General features: G+C 42.5%; 1 long non-coding RNA gene across 2 annotated transcripts; it reads right to left on the bottom strand.

Annotated features, from left to right (window-relative positions):
* Positions 1-3,214: 3,214 nt before the first annotated feature.
* LOC137244513 (uncharacterized) lies at positions 3,215-10,184 on the bottom strand. Of its 2 annotated transcripts, XR_010951068.1 has the most exons (4): positions 9,708-10,184; positions 9,414-9,591; positions 9,121-9,341; positions 3,215-3,713 (listed from the first exon to the last, which is right to left on the bottom strand). It is a non-coding gene; the product is annotated as an uncharacterized lncRNA (long non-coding RNA). The 2 variants fall into 2 exon arrangements; XR_010951067.1 differs by having other exon boundaries at positions 9,414-10,184.
* Between the last annotated feature and the right edge of the window lie 5,403 nt (positions 10,185-15,587).

Below are 15,587 nucleotides of genomic sequence, written 5' to 3' on the forward strand. Positions count from 1 at the left end.
CCAGTCATCAATAAAAATACCCGATTCCAATGATTTATTGAATATAATCATTAAGGGTCATACTAGCGAAGGACAATTTTGCAATAGAATAACTGAAAGATTATCAACATCAGTTCTGGAGGAATTTTTAAGTTATATAATCCCCTCAATTATGTCTGCCTCAGAGAGAGTAAGTGACCCAAAATTATTAGCAGAGGGAGACTTAATTAACTTGTGTATGTTATCTGTATCTTCCACAGTTAAATCATTATCTGTGATAAAATTCGCCGAGAAGAAGTCAGCAAAGAGATTAGCAGCTTCATTAACAGAGTTGGCAGTAATATTATTGTAGCTTACTGATTTCGGTATGCTAGATACGCTCTTCATGGAGTTAATGTAATTTCAAAAGTTCTTCGGATTGCTCTTGATGTTTACCTCAAAATTTCTGACGTACTTAGCATATAAAGACTTATTAAGATTGTTAAATTTTTTCTTATAAACAATAAACAAATCATAAAATCGACGCTGATTAGTAAACTTATATTTTTTAAGGAACTTGTTTCTCAAATTTTTTAGATGTTTGAGCTCACTATTGTGCCAGGGAGATTTGTAAATTTTATTTTTATATACCGGCACGATTTTTTCGCAAATCTTATGAATTTCATTTTTAAATACATTGAAAGACTTTCCAACTTCACTTTCGCCAAGCATAGCATCCCAATCAACTCCACGTAAAGCAGAATTGAAACGATTAAAATCACTTCTTCGAAAATTGAACGATTTTTTCATATTTGATGTAGGAATACAGAAATACTCAAAGAACTGAATTTCAAGCTTTAAGGGCATTTACTCTAGGTGTACAACCCTCAGTCCCTATTTTCGTCAATTTTGTATTAGTTTTAATGTCTTTTCGGTTTATAAGCATCCCCTGCAATGGGGGCAACTTGTAAGGCTGAGAGCCTTCATTTTTCTTCCTTTCACTTTTTTTTCTTCTTTTCATTTTGGACCGTAAGGAGTCTTTCTGCGATGTACCATTTAGTTTAGATAAATGATCATCCGAATCATCCATACTGTCCACCATGTCAGACGCCGAAGCGTCCGCCATTTTTAAAATGCAGAAAAACCTGTTTAAGAATGCCAAGCACTTACTTGGAAAAGCCGCAATTAAAAAGCACTAACACTGGACTCTCCTCTATTCAATATTCTTGACAATAACAGTCACTTTTTACAGCACGATACTTATCAACAACACTACAAATTTTATTTAATTCGCACAGTTAAAAAAGTTCACACAACCAAATATTACACGTCTATCCTCATTCAATTGCGCGGGTCAAGTGAAGGAAATTTTTGCTATTCATCAACGTGTAGCCGACAACAAATACGTGTGTCACGAAGCCACCCGACTGCACTAACACACACAATATTCAGTGAATCTCGTTGTTAATCGCCGGAGCCCTTTTTGACAAAAACGTTCACAATAGTAAACAGCCTCGATCACCTGTTCAATCGCTGTTCGATTACTGAAACCATTTTCTCAATTTTGTAGACGACTGACCTACAAGCATGGTTCAACTATATACAGGTTGGCTCATCTGTAAAGCAACAAAATATGTCTGTTCAAATTGTCAAAATCTGTGTATTGGTGTGGGTGCGAATGGTATGGAATGGAAACATAAAACTTAGCAGTGTTTGTATGTGTAAGTAAAATGTTGCCAATGTGTTGGTTTCGTTTTAAGTTTGCCATCTCCGTTTGACAACCCCTTCGACCATGCAATGACATAAATAAAGTCAGCTGATGAGATGAGCCAACCTGTAAATAATTTAACCATGCCTACAAGACAGGTACCCGTAAAGCGCCAACTACACGACACGAACAGTTCCGCGAACCATAGTGTACCTATACCAAGTGTGTTCACTAAGCGATAAACGTCAAAAATACAAACAGCCTCGCTCACCTGATGGAAATCTCAGGTCTAGAGTCGCATTTTTGGTCTCAACGACAACATTTTTGACTACCAATCGTATCGACTTTTTCAATTTTTCAATCATTCGGCGCACTCGGTAATGGTATCCATTTTGAATTCGCTGTCATTCCGAATACAGCGAGTGCCTGTCAGAATGCTTGACAGATAAGTCAACACACTTGTACTTGTACACTATGCCGCGAACATTCCGCAATCTTGTTCGTAGCTTTGGCCATACACCATACGAACTTTTGGCCGAACATTAGTTCTCTTTCAGACAGCGATGAATACGGACAACAATTGTGCTGCAGCAATATTGCTCGCTGTGGCAATTAAGCGTAAAAAAAAGAGAGAAGATCGCAAAAAAATCGATTACTTAATCGTCACCAATAACTTGTTCACCAATTATCGTCTTAATGCTTTTACATTGCTGTCGTGAAAAAGGTAAAGCCGTGGTTACTCACGAACGTACGTAGAAAAAACGTGTCAGCTGACACGACCTATCTTATGAGTGTGCAATGTAAACGAAAACTCACCGACGTGCAACGCCCTTACGTACGTAGCCCGGAACGTAGAAATCAAAACAATTTTGATTTTTTCCGTAAGAACGTGTCAGCTGATCGCTCTCTCACTAGACAGAGTTGCCTAGTAAACTTTTGTGCGCTAATTTTTGACCGTTTGCAATTTTATGCAAAAACGCCTAATTAAAGTTTGAAAAATTGTGAAAATAATTCGAAATAATTATGTAAAAGTGCTGATTATAAATATTTAATCTATTTATACTTATTTAATAGTATTCCGGCCTTTTACAATATCAAAAATTAAATTGGAAAAAGTTGATGTTTCCATAAGCATACATGCAAAATGGTCAATGGCAACAGTGCTTATCTGTAAACAATACACACACAAATATCTTATGTACATGTACACAGACGCACACATTGATTCCTACGGGCTTGAGAGTTCGGTCAAACGTGCTTCGTACGACAAACGTCCTTACGTACGGCACACGTCGGTGGGTAACTGCCGCATAACGCATGCGCTCTCTCAAAATAGTGTACGTGTGACTCGCTTTCTCGCTCTTTCTCGTGTTTTCGACATTCCTTCTCGCTCGATGTTATTTACATTTTTAAGTTACTTCATCAGTTATGTTTTCGTTATCGCTAACCAAAACATATGCAACAACAACAACACGGGTAACTGGCATATCGGTTACCCGTATCGGTTACCTTCTGTCAAATCGCTTTTTCCATGAATGAAACGCGTCCTTTATGTTCATATAGTATTTAATTATAAACAGTTCATATATACAATGTTTTTTTACAATTTAAATTATCCCCTTATTACTCAAGTGAACTTTACATATGTGTATATTGATATGTACAAACTAATTAAGTACAATAACGTCTATTAATAGCTGTGCCCTTTCTGAAACTTTCGAAGCTCAGTGATGGTGCCCAATTTTTGCTGCGCTGGTGGTGTTGTTCAACATGAATTTGCAGAGCCATATGAGTTTTGTAGGGATAATACCGGAAGCCTCAATTCGTGCTATCAAAGTCGATTTACAGGTGATATTGATCCTTTAGTCTTGACCCTTTCCCATAGTATGCTTGTTAGCGCCTTATATGTGGTACTAAAATGGGGGGGGGAGGGGGGGGGGATTGTTGTCGCAGTTTTCTTATAATTTGAGCAAATTCATGTTCTTCCTTCAGCTACAGCTGGAATATTTGGAATATTGATATGCGCACATCGTCAAAATCAAATTACCTAGAATGAGAAAGAAACTAATATCAGTAAGGATAGATTAAAGTTTTTAATACATTTAACCCGAAAAGTGTTCTATAAATAGGGCTCCACAATTAGCTCTTTTCTGAGAGGCCAAAGGCACAAGGGACTCAAGGAGATTTCAGATAACTAGAATCAGGGGTACTCGAAGATACTTCGCTGTTGCATTCATAGAGAACACAACATTATAACAAGGGATAATTGATTGTTGTTACGAAGGAAATTAGACGTGCTACAAAAACAAACAAATGCAGATGACTGTTTAATTCAACAATAACAACAACAACAACAACTGTTTAATTCATTATCCGAAGTTCTTGTATGGACGTGCAGTATGAAAAGTGCAAAGTACTGCTAAAACTGATTTCCCCGAGTAACCCGGGAACGAATTGATGTGACTACGCCTATCCTTCTTTAGCAGCAGGGTCTAGAACCAGTTCCCTGTTGGACAGGAAAAAAAATGTTTGGTTATCTCCAAGTTGATCATATGCTATTACAGAATATACTCGTTTGCTGCATCCGACCAGTACATCCAACTTTCCCAGATTTTCTGGGCTCAGTAAGGGTATCCTCCTGAATGGTGCATTTGTTGCACGCTGCTACCTGGCCGCTCACCCAACAACACAAGACACGACGGAACTTTCCTTGGGACACCCAAGGTCACTAACGCTTCTCATGGCTCCAGTGGGTTAGGGGGCTTAGAGTATACCCGCGGTAGGCATGCCTGCGTAAGAGGCGATTAAAATACCAAATTGGTTCGGGGGGTTGTGTAGCGCAACCCGTTCAATGGGTTGCCAGCGCAATATATAGCTTCTCCAACCCAATTGTGAACCCCACCTACCCGTGGCGAATCCTGTTTCTTTAACAGCCGAGGCTCTGGAGACCCCATGTTCCTTATGGATCTACATTTGACGGCGCTTAGTTAGCTGACATCGCTTACTTAAACTGTTGATTCTAAAGTAAAAACCAAAACAAAATATAGGTTAGGTTGAACTGGCGGGTTCATGACGACCTCACATACACTGAATGAGTCCGTAGTGTTACCAGAAGTTTGTTTTAACGACCAAGCTAAAAACCCTATCAACAACCAGGACATGTTATAAAATAACTCCGTCCTCTTGACAAATACCAGAAGCTTCCTAGAACTTAAGCCACTTGCTGCTTCTAGATCTGACAGCTGTCAGCTGGAGTCTTAGCCTGGCAAGCGCAGGGCACGAGCACAGAACGTAATCGATCCTTTCCTCCTCCAACCCGCACTTCCTACATCTGCTATCACTGACCAAGCCTAATTTAAAGGCATGTGACGCCAGAAGGCAGTGTCCAGTAAGAATACCCGTCATGAGTCTACAGTTTAATGATAATGAAAATATAAGAATCAGTGTTTATGAATAACATATTTTAATTAATCTCTTACAACAACGTGATCGGTGGCTACATCGCCATGTAGATAGTGTGGTGTTCCACCTTGTATAAACGTAGGTACTGTATGTGCTCAACCGTGCAAATGGACATAAGCAGTAACATTATTCACATAAACATAACTTGGTATTTGTGCAGGCATCAATATAGCATACATTGGTCCAGTTCTGTGTGCACCAGCCACTGGTAGAGTTGTGCTTTTTCGTTCATTTCAGAGATTCGAATCTTTCGTTCTTTTTCTGATGAACGAACAAGTTGCTCTTTTTGTTCATCTGTTCTTTTTTTTCAAGCAAATTTGTTCACTGCTGCTCGCACCCGCGAAAAAAGCCAACAAGTATAGATGGGGGTGTGTATGCAGCAATGCTTTGTGTAGGTATATTTAAATGTGTTATGAATAAATAAGTTAATATATGTATATATGTATAATTAACTTCAAAAAAAGTTACAAATTTCGGAAGATCCAGGAAATTGAAAGAGTACAGACACAAATTGTAAATATGAACTTTTCAAGTTTAATAAATGTAATAATTAGTTTCTTGCAAAAAATGTTTTTCATAAATAGTCCATACATAATTGTTGTAGCAGTGCCACACACACATGACCACACATATCTTTAGTGTAAGTGGCATCATCGACATTCGTGCTCACTGTGAATTTCAGCGTATGTGAGTGTGAATTTTCAATGTTCGCGAACGAGAAGAGAGAAAGAATAACTTTAGATAAAACGAACTCAAAGAACAAATGAACTAAAAGAACAAATAGAACCGAAATCGAAGATCTAGTTCACTTGTTCAGTTGAGAGACCCGGTCAATTGAACAAGTTCAGAACGAAACGACCCAACTCTAGCCACTGGTAAAACACTTTTGAATGCATAGCTTTCATATAGATTGGATTTCTAGCAGTGCCCCGGTTGTGCCAACATGTAATGGGCTGCTCCGTCTCTTGGTACGGCTGTATAGGTATGGGCGGGTGCAATGTATTAATAGTCCGCTCAAGATCGCATGGTACATAGATGGCTCGAAGACGTCAGAGGGATATGGAGCCAGAGTTTTCGGACTCAGAGCCAAAATATCAGTAACTCTAAAAGCACATCCCAGCATTTTCAAGCGGAAGTATTCGCCATAAGTTAGTGCGCTAAGCTGAACCTTCAGCGCTGATACCCTAATGAAACAATTGCCATACTCAGTCAGGCAGTCAGGCCCCACTAAAGGTATTTGCGGCGTTCGAAATAAAGTCAGCACTGATCCTTCAGTGCGTAGGAAAGCTAAATCAATTAGGAGCACGCAACGTAGTACTGTTGCCCTGGGTCCTAGGCCACAGGGGAGTAAAGGGTAATGAGCAGGCGGACTCAGTGTTTAATTTATTGCGTCCCTCCCACAAATTGTCATCCTCCCAGCAGATCCTTGCAGCGGGTCTGCGCCATACTCTCCTCTTCCGGGAAGATATCGACCCCAATCCGGGTCCTTCTCCTGACCCCGGTCCTGAGAAATGAGTTTGCTGCGTTTGCCGGAAAAGAATCTTTTTAGGACGGTCATATATATAAGGGCCTGAAATATTTCAATGAACTTCCTAATCACATAAAAAGTAGTAATAACTTCAATACTTTTAAAAAAAGTTTATTAGAGCATTGTAAAACCCTTCCAATAAGATAAAGTTTTTCTCCTCTTATTTTTTACATGATATATCCGATACTGGAGCGCGAAAAGGGAATGGTAATATTGGAAGCAGCAAAATACAATGCATCCGGCCTTAAGGAAAAGAACATCGGCTGCCACCTGTAACTCCAGACAGTTCCAACAACTAATTTCGCTGGAATTTGGTATTTCCAGCTGATATTTACTGTTGCTGATCGGAATCACTCGCATTCCGACAGCATTAATATAACAATAAAATTATATAATCTGTAACAAAAATAACGAAAATAAGGCCAAACAAAAGTTGGAGCAGGGGGGATAGGAAACGCGTCCTTTTCAACCTCCCATTATATGTTGAGCTGTGCTTATCGGAATCTTCATGCATTCCGACAGCGTCTTTACTAAACAAAGTTGAGGGGTGATTGGATACACGTTATTTTCAATTTCCAACATCCAAAGACATGTTTAGCTGTGTTGATCGGAGACTAATACATTCCGACAGCTTAAAATACACATATAATTGCAAAATATAATTTCCAAATTTTGTTGCCTTGAGCTGGGAGAACTGGAGGATTGGAAACGCGTCCTTTCCAACCTTCCTTAAATGAGTGGCTCCCAGACACGTCCCTTTGTTACGCTAGTAAATATGCTGACCGGAATCACATGGCATTCCAACAGCATATTCAATAGAAATAAGTGATTATAACAATGAATTGTACTTAGTAGTTTAAGTTTTAGGCCTAAACAGCCGTAATAATAAATAAATTAAATTAAAAAAATAAATACTCTTGTCAGTGTTTCACGTGCAAGGGATGGTTGCATCGGACAGGTTGCTCTGGGCTAGATCCCAAAATCCAGCGTCCACGTAACTTTTATAAATCTTTTGTGGCTCTTGTTGTTCACGCCTTCATTACATTATGAGGAAATACGACACCGTATGAAGCTAAAAAACACAAGCATGTCTTCAGTAAACTCCACGAACAGGCGTCGAACCTCTATGCCGGTGATTCCTGTACTCAAAGAACAAAACTAGCAGAGGAGGAGTAGTCACTCTAGCTCAACTTCGATCTGGATAACGTAACAGGTTAAACTCTTACCTATCCAGAATCAACCCCGACATACAAAACATTGTCCTGCTTGTAATGTGTCCCCACATGACAACAACCATCTCTTTAACTGTATTGTGGAACCAACACCTCTAACACTCCTCTCATTATGGTCCACCCCTGTTGAAACAGAAAGTTTCCTTGGACTCCCGTTAGAAGACATTGATGAAAATTTGTGATCGGTCGCACCTATTGGATGGGACGAAGCACTGCTATAACAACAACAGCAGGCGGACTGCATTACCCATCGATCCCGAGCCGTTCCTGGCAGTTGGCTCACTCAATAAATGCCCCTAATAATAGAAGGGAGGGAAAAGAGAGAACACTGGCGCAATATGCCAGGCCTGAGTCAATCTAAGTTACTGTTAAGGGGTTACAGCACAACTCGATATAGGGCATTAATATGCTTCTCAAAAAGATAATCTAAGAGTCCTAACGGCTATTCTTACAAGACACTGTAGACTGAACAGTCACATGCAAAAGCTGGGTATAATATCGAACAACACATACCGATTTTGTGATGGGTCAGCGGACGGCGGACCATATCCTTCTAGATTGCGGTGCAATTTAAAGACGTAGGGCTAAGTTTATGGGCTCACCAGAGCATTCCCACATTTAATCTCTCAAGCCAAGAACACTGCTGGGGTTCATCAAGGAAGTCGGCTAGGTTGAGGTACTTGAAGGAGTTGTGCAAGTCACTGTGCATTCCTCAATAAATTATCTATCTATCCACGTTCCGGTAACAAGCACCATTATGGTACTAGCCCCACCATCTCGGGAACTATTGACATGACTACATTAAACCTTCTAGGGATTGAATATTAATAATGACCGCAATGCGAAAGTCTGCTAAAATGTACCATTCTCCATGCAATGCTCGATATATAACTTTCCGCGTTTTGGAACAGTGATGAAAAGAGCAAAATTTACTAAAATTTTAACTGGCTGTGGGTAGTAAGGTGTTGATGTCCTCTGTTAACGCAATATAATGACAACTGCGACGCAGGGAAAATGACAAAAATCTTGTAAATCTACTGATAATAATTAATTAATTCCTCCCCTTCTATGCAGTTCTATGCATACATACATATGTATTTTTCTCTCCAAACGCTAATTAAAAAAATTAATTGGTTTTCACATGAACTTCGAACTCTGTCGTATTTGCATTCTTCAGTTGACTATCAACAAAAGCATGACAAATTATTGAATATGGTAGCCAATTTACTTACCCTTTCTGGTGCCATGATTCCTGGACAATCGGGCCTGACTAGACGCGATTTTTTTTTGCCTTAAGGGAGCGTGTTTAACGCGAACCATATCATGTTATGGGACACCTTTGGTGATGCAAACAATCAGACATTTCTGCTTCTAGGATAGCAGCAGCAGTTCCCGGTGGCGCCACATAAATAACAGATGCATGCCGATCAGTTGCCTTTTTTGCTCTGGCTACCTATTCAATTTTAAATAACATTACATTATCTACTATTGCAATTTTTAATCAATACAAATCAATATAAATTACCGAAGCAAATACTGGCAAACCAAGATGCGTAGTTCCCCCCTTTTTTAGGGAAATACATCCAGCCAGTTTGGTACCGTATTCCAAAGCATGTTGGTTGTAAAGTACCTTGTATCCTTGGCAAATGACACGTGAATATGCATTTAATTGTAAATTTCCAATGATTTTGGCATATTCTGAGCTGCATCGCAATCCGGCGGAATAATATAACATTTTTTTTATTATTTAAAAATGCACATATGTATGTATGAATGAAAATCAGAAAGTAAAGGTAGTAGTGCAGTTTACGGTACCCACCCTATAGTTGAGCCAAGATTTTCGAGTGAGGTATCAAAAGATGCTTATTAATCTCGAGAAAAATAATCCGAAGGCGGAAAAGAAAAATTTTATCTCTGCCCGGAGATATTTGTAGTTGAATTTGGCGATTTTAATGTGGTTGTTGTTGTGTTGTACCCACAAAAAAAATTGTGTATCACCGTGGCGGTAGCCACGGTTATACCACACACCCGGGCTTGGCATGGCGTAAACCAGGGTTATTTTTTATAAGCGCGGCAGAAGGCCGCCAACGCAGAAAGGTGTTCTGCGCAAAAATACTATGGACCCCACCCCCGGTTTCGGAGGGACCCGCGGGTCTTTTTTCGATTTTTCGTTAATATCTTTTGAACGGGTAAAAATAGTTAACTTCCGCTTTCGGATTCTTGATCTAGACGTGAATACGCGTCTTTTGATACCTCACTCGAAAATTTTGCCCAAATTTCGGTGGGTACCGTAAACTGCACTATTACCAAAGTAAATAATGTTGTTGTTGTTGTAGCGATGACACTCCCCGTTATCGACTTTGCCGGATGCAATCGGGTACGTTCCGGGAACAATTAAGGTACTAGCCCGTTCATATCGGGAGCGATTTCGTATGACATGAAACCTTGTAGGCCATCCCGTCGATTCTATACAACTTAATATGGTAATGATTTAAAAGACGGTGCAACACCTAATTTTTATCAAAAATTATGGGTAATAGTCTAGTTGAGGGTTCGACTGCTAATACGCTCAAAAGACGCGTATTAATCTCGAGAACAATAATCCGATGGCGGAAAAGAAAAATTTTATCTCTGTCCGGAGATATTTGCAATTGAAGTTGGCGATTTCCATGTGGTTGTTGTTGTGTTTGTACCCACAAAAAAAATTGTGCATCACCGTGGCACCGCGGGTCTTTTTTTTGGTTTTTCGTTAATATCTTTTGAACGCGTTAAAATTTTTATTTTCCGCCTTCGGATTATTAATACTGATGTCAAGACGCGTCGTTTGACACCTCTCTCGATATTTTTGGTAGCTGCTGCAGTCGACCCCTCAACTAGACTATTACCAAATCGCTTCCCAAAGCAGTCTGTTCTATGTACCGGAGCGACTCGGGATTTTTCCCGACCAAGGACTGTCATTTCAGTGTGACCCCATTTAATTTGTTTCGTCCCTCCCACAAATTGTCATCCTCCCAGCAGCTCCTTGCAGCAGGACTGCTACATATTCTCTTACTCCGGGAAGGTATCGAAATCAATCCGGGTCCGTCTCCTGACCCCGGTCATGAGAAATGGTTTTGCTGCATTTGCCAGAAAAGAATCTTTTTAGGACGGTCATACTCTGTTCAGTGTGTCTCGTGCAAGGGATGGTTGCATCGGACAGGTTGTTCTGGGCTTGATCCCAAAACCCGACGTCCACGTAACTTTTATAAATCTTTTGTGGCTCCTTGCTGCTCACGCCCAAGGGCGTCCCGTAGTCTACGCCTAAGCGTATCCCGACTACCTTCCAGCAGCTTCGCTGCTCAGCAAGCCACAACAAGTACCCGCTGCTGCTCGCGCCCCACGGCGCCAACAACTCAAACAGCTGATACCACTCATAACTACTACCTTCGTAGTAGAGCTGGTTGTAATGCTGAGCATCAGCCCCTGCCCCCGTCTTCTTCTCCCCCCCTCTTTTCTGGCAGCAATCGTGCAGGTCAGGGAAACAGACTCTTAGTCCCTGCCTCCGTTTGCACCGTCTGCCAGCACAGAATATATAGGTTTGCGACATCCGCTCAATGCAGCTCCTGCCTTGGGTGGTGCCACTTTCCTAGATGTTCTGGCCTCCGCGACGGCACCCCCCCGACGGGTTTCATCGCGCCATGTTGCCAGGTCGCAAACCCAAATCATCCGGGTACCCCAATGCTTGCCCAAGGGCGCCCAGTCCCAAGGCCACAACAGCAATTGCGTCCTGGCCTTCCACAACCTAGGCGTAGTCACCCCTCACTTACCCCTAGAGTGGCGGCGTCACCCCTCATGCACTTCAGAATTCTGCAGTTCAACTATAATGGACTAACTGGGAAGATTACGGAGATAGTCGATTTCATGAAGCGGCACAACATCCGCATTGCTGCGATTCAAGAGACTAAACTCACAGCAAGATCTGCATTGCAGACCTGCTCTGGTTATAATGTCCACAGGAAAGACCGCGAGAGCGGAAATGGAGGTGGCCTCGCGTTTATTATACACCACTCTGTGCAATATCATATATTTGATCCTGGCATCGACCGCAGTGACAATGTCTTAGAACGTCAAGGCCTATCTGTCCGGTCAGGCGATGCAAATCTAGAAATCATCAACATCTACATCCCTCCTGTCACCTGTTGCCCCAGTGGATACCACCCTAATATCGAGGCCTTACTCACTGGCAACAATCGCATTATCTTAGGCGATTTCAATGCCCATCACGACCTATGGCATTCAAACTTGCGGGCGGACAGTAGGGGTGAGATGTTGGCGGATCAAATAGACGAAACGACGTTCTGCACAATAAACGGAGACGCCCCCACACGTATGGTAGGAAGCTGTTATAGCTCGCCAGATATCTCAATCGTGAGCGCAGCCCATACTTATTTCGTTCGAGCGTACCGCCGACTTCATCGTCACCGAAAAACGCACTTTCATAAACTTAAAAAAAGGAAAGTGGGAAGAATATAAATCTACAGCAGACAGCAGCTTTGCTGCCCTCCCTATCCCGACCGATGCCCGCCAAGGGGAGCGTGCCTTCCGTAAGGTCATTGAATCCGCCTCGGCACATTTCATTCCCGCCGGGAGAATTCCCGAAATCCGGCCCCACTTCCCGGCGGAGGTCGCGAGCTTAGCGAGGGAACGCGACCTTATAAGACAGCTTGATCCAGGCGACCCCCAAATAAGGGATATAAACCAACGCATCAGATTGCTTGTGGACGAACACAAGCGGGCGAAATGGGAAGAGCACCTAAGAGGTTGTAACCTCTCTACGGGTGTAGGTAAACTTTGGTCCACCGTAAAGTCCCTATCGAATCCGACTAAGCACAAAGACAAAGTTTCCATCGCCTTTGGCGATAAGGTTCTGTCGGATGCGAAAAAATGCGCGAGCGCTTTCTGCCGACAATATATAATGCATCCTACGGTCGACAAAGATAGACGGAGAGCCAATAGACACGCACATAAACACAAACTCAGCGCGTCACCAATTACCATCACCGCTAGAGAGGTTGAGGACGCCATTGGTCGTGCTAAACCATCCAAAGCAGTGGGCCCAGACGGCATAGCCATGCCGATGCTTAAAAACCTAGGGAAAGAGGGTTTCAAATATTTAGCGCATGTCTTCAACCTGTCTCTTTCCACCTTTGTCATACCTGAGAAATGGAAAATGGCCAAGGTGGTCCCGCTACTAAAGCCTGGGAAACCAGCTAACGTAGGTGAGTCATATCGTCCGATATCTCTCCTATCGCCAGTGGCAAAGACGCTTGAAGCCATTTTGCTCCCTTATTTCCAAGCACATTTGCAGCTAGCCCCTCATCAGCATGGCTTCAGAAAACTCCATACCACCACCTCCGCGCTAAATGTCATTAGCACCCAGATAAATTGCGGTTTGAATCAATATCCTAACCATAGAACAGTACTCGTAGCGTTAGACCTATCAAAAGCTTTTGATACGGTCAACCATGGCTCGTTACTGCAAGACCTGGAAGGGTCCACCCTTCCCCCATGTCTTAAAAGGTGGACCGCAAATTATCTGGGTGGTCGGCAGGCATCGGTGCAATTCAGAAACGAAACATCAAAACAAAGGAGAATTAAGCAAGGGGTGCCACAGGGTGGTGTCCTATCCCCGCTTTTGTTTAATTTCTACATATCTAAGCTACCTTCATCACCGGAAGGAGTCACAATCGTTTCCTACGCCGATGACTGCACAATAATGGCCACAGGCCCAGGCCCAAAGATCGATGAGCTATGCAATAAAATAAACGGCTATCTCCCTGATCTCTCCAGTTTTTTCGCCTCGCGAAACCTGGCATTGTCACCGACTAAATCTTCCGCGACCTTATTTACAACATGGACGCCCCAAATGTCGACCATATTGAACATCCACGTCGATGGCACTACGCTACCGACTGTCCTACACCCCAAAATCTTGGGTGTGACGTTTGATCAGGATCTACATTTTGGTGCGCACGTAACCGCAATTGTTCCAAGAATTCAGAGCCGTAATAAAATCCTCAAATCCCTTGCTGGCAGTACCTGTGGAAAAGATAAAGAAACGCTCTTGACCACATACAAAGCAATTAGCCAGCCGATTACGTGCTACGCGTCACCCATATGGTCGCCAATCCTAAAAACCACCCACTGGAAGAAACTACAGGCCTGCCAAAATACTGCTCTCAGAATCGCCACGGGCTGTCTTCTTATGTCCCCAGAACACCATCTGCATAATGAGGCGAGAATACTCCCCATCAGGGAGAGAAATGAGATGCTGACCGAACAGTTTCTGTTGAATACCCAGAAACCTGGGCATCCCAACAGACATCTGATTGACGAACCATCACCGCCTAGGGGCCTAAGGAGTCATCTCCGTAAGCATTTTGAGGAAATACGGCACCTGAGAACCCAGCCGTATGAAGCGGAAAAACACAAGCAGGTCCTTGGTGAACTCCATAGACAGGCGTCGGACCTTTATGTCGGGAATTGTCCGGTGAATCCAGTACTTGAAGAAAAATATCCAGAACTCGCAGAAGAGGAACGCATACTCCCCAGGGAAACGCGTGTCACTCTTGCTCAACTTCGTTCTGGATACTGTAACAGGTTAAACTCTTACCTATCCAGAATCAACCCCAAAATACAAAATGTATGCCCTGCTTGCAATGTGTCCCCACATGACACCAACCATCTCTTTAATTGTAATGTGGAACCAACGCCTCTAACACCCCTTTCCTTACGGTCCACCCCTGTTGAAACGGCAAGTTTCCTTGGACTCCCGTTAGAGGATATTGATGACAATTTGTGATCGGTCGCGGCTATTAGGTGGGGCGAGCATTGCTACAACAACAACAACAACTATTACCAAATTATCAAACGAGGAATCAAAAGACGCGCCTCGAGCTCCGTTTTTATTATTATTTGATATTTTTGGTAATAGTCTAGTTGAGGGGTCGACTACTAATACGCTAGCAAAAATATCGAGAGAGGTGTCAAACGACGCGTCTTGACATCAGTATTAATAATCCGAAGGCGGAAAATAAAAATTTTAACGCATTCAAAAGATATTAACGAAAAACCGAAAAATGACCCGCGGGTACCTCCGAAACCGGGGGTCGGATCCATAGTATTTTTGTGCAGAACATTTTTTTGCGTTGGCGGCCTTCGGCCGCGATTATAAAAAAAACCCTGGGCTACGCCATGCCAAGTCCGGGTGTGTGGTATAACCGTTGCTACCGCCACGGTGATGGACAATTTGTTTTGGGGGTACAAACACAACAACAACCACATGGAAATCGCCAACTTCAAATGCAAATATCTCCGGACAGAGATAAAATTCCGCCATCGTATTATTGTTCTCGAGATTAATACGCGTCGTTTGACACCTCTCTCGATGTTTTTGGTAGCGTATTAGCAGTCGACCCCTCAACTAGACTATTACCAAGAAAAATTTTATCTCTGTCCGGAGATATTTGCAGTTGAAGTTGGCGATTTCCATGTGGTTGTTGTTGTTTTGTACCCACCAAAAAAATTGTGCATCACCGTGGCGGTAGCCACGGTTAAACCACACACCCGGACGTGGCATGGCGTAGCCCAGGGTAATTTTTTACAAGCGCGGCCGAAGGCCGCCAACGCCGAAAGGTGTTCTGCGCAAAAATACTATGGA

This window comes from Eurosta solidaginis, chromosome 3, assembly GCF_040869045.1.
Source record: "Eurosta solidaginis isolate ZX-2024a chromosome 3, ASM4086904v1, whole genome shotgun sequence".
NCBI classification, from domain to species: domain Eukaryota; kingdom Metazoa; phylum Arthropoda; class Insecta; order Diptera; family Tephritidae; genus Eurosta; species Eurosta solidaginis.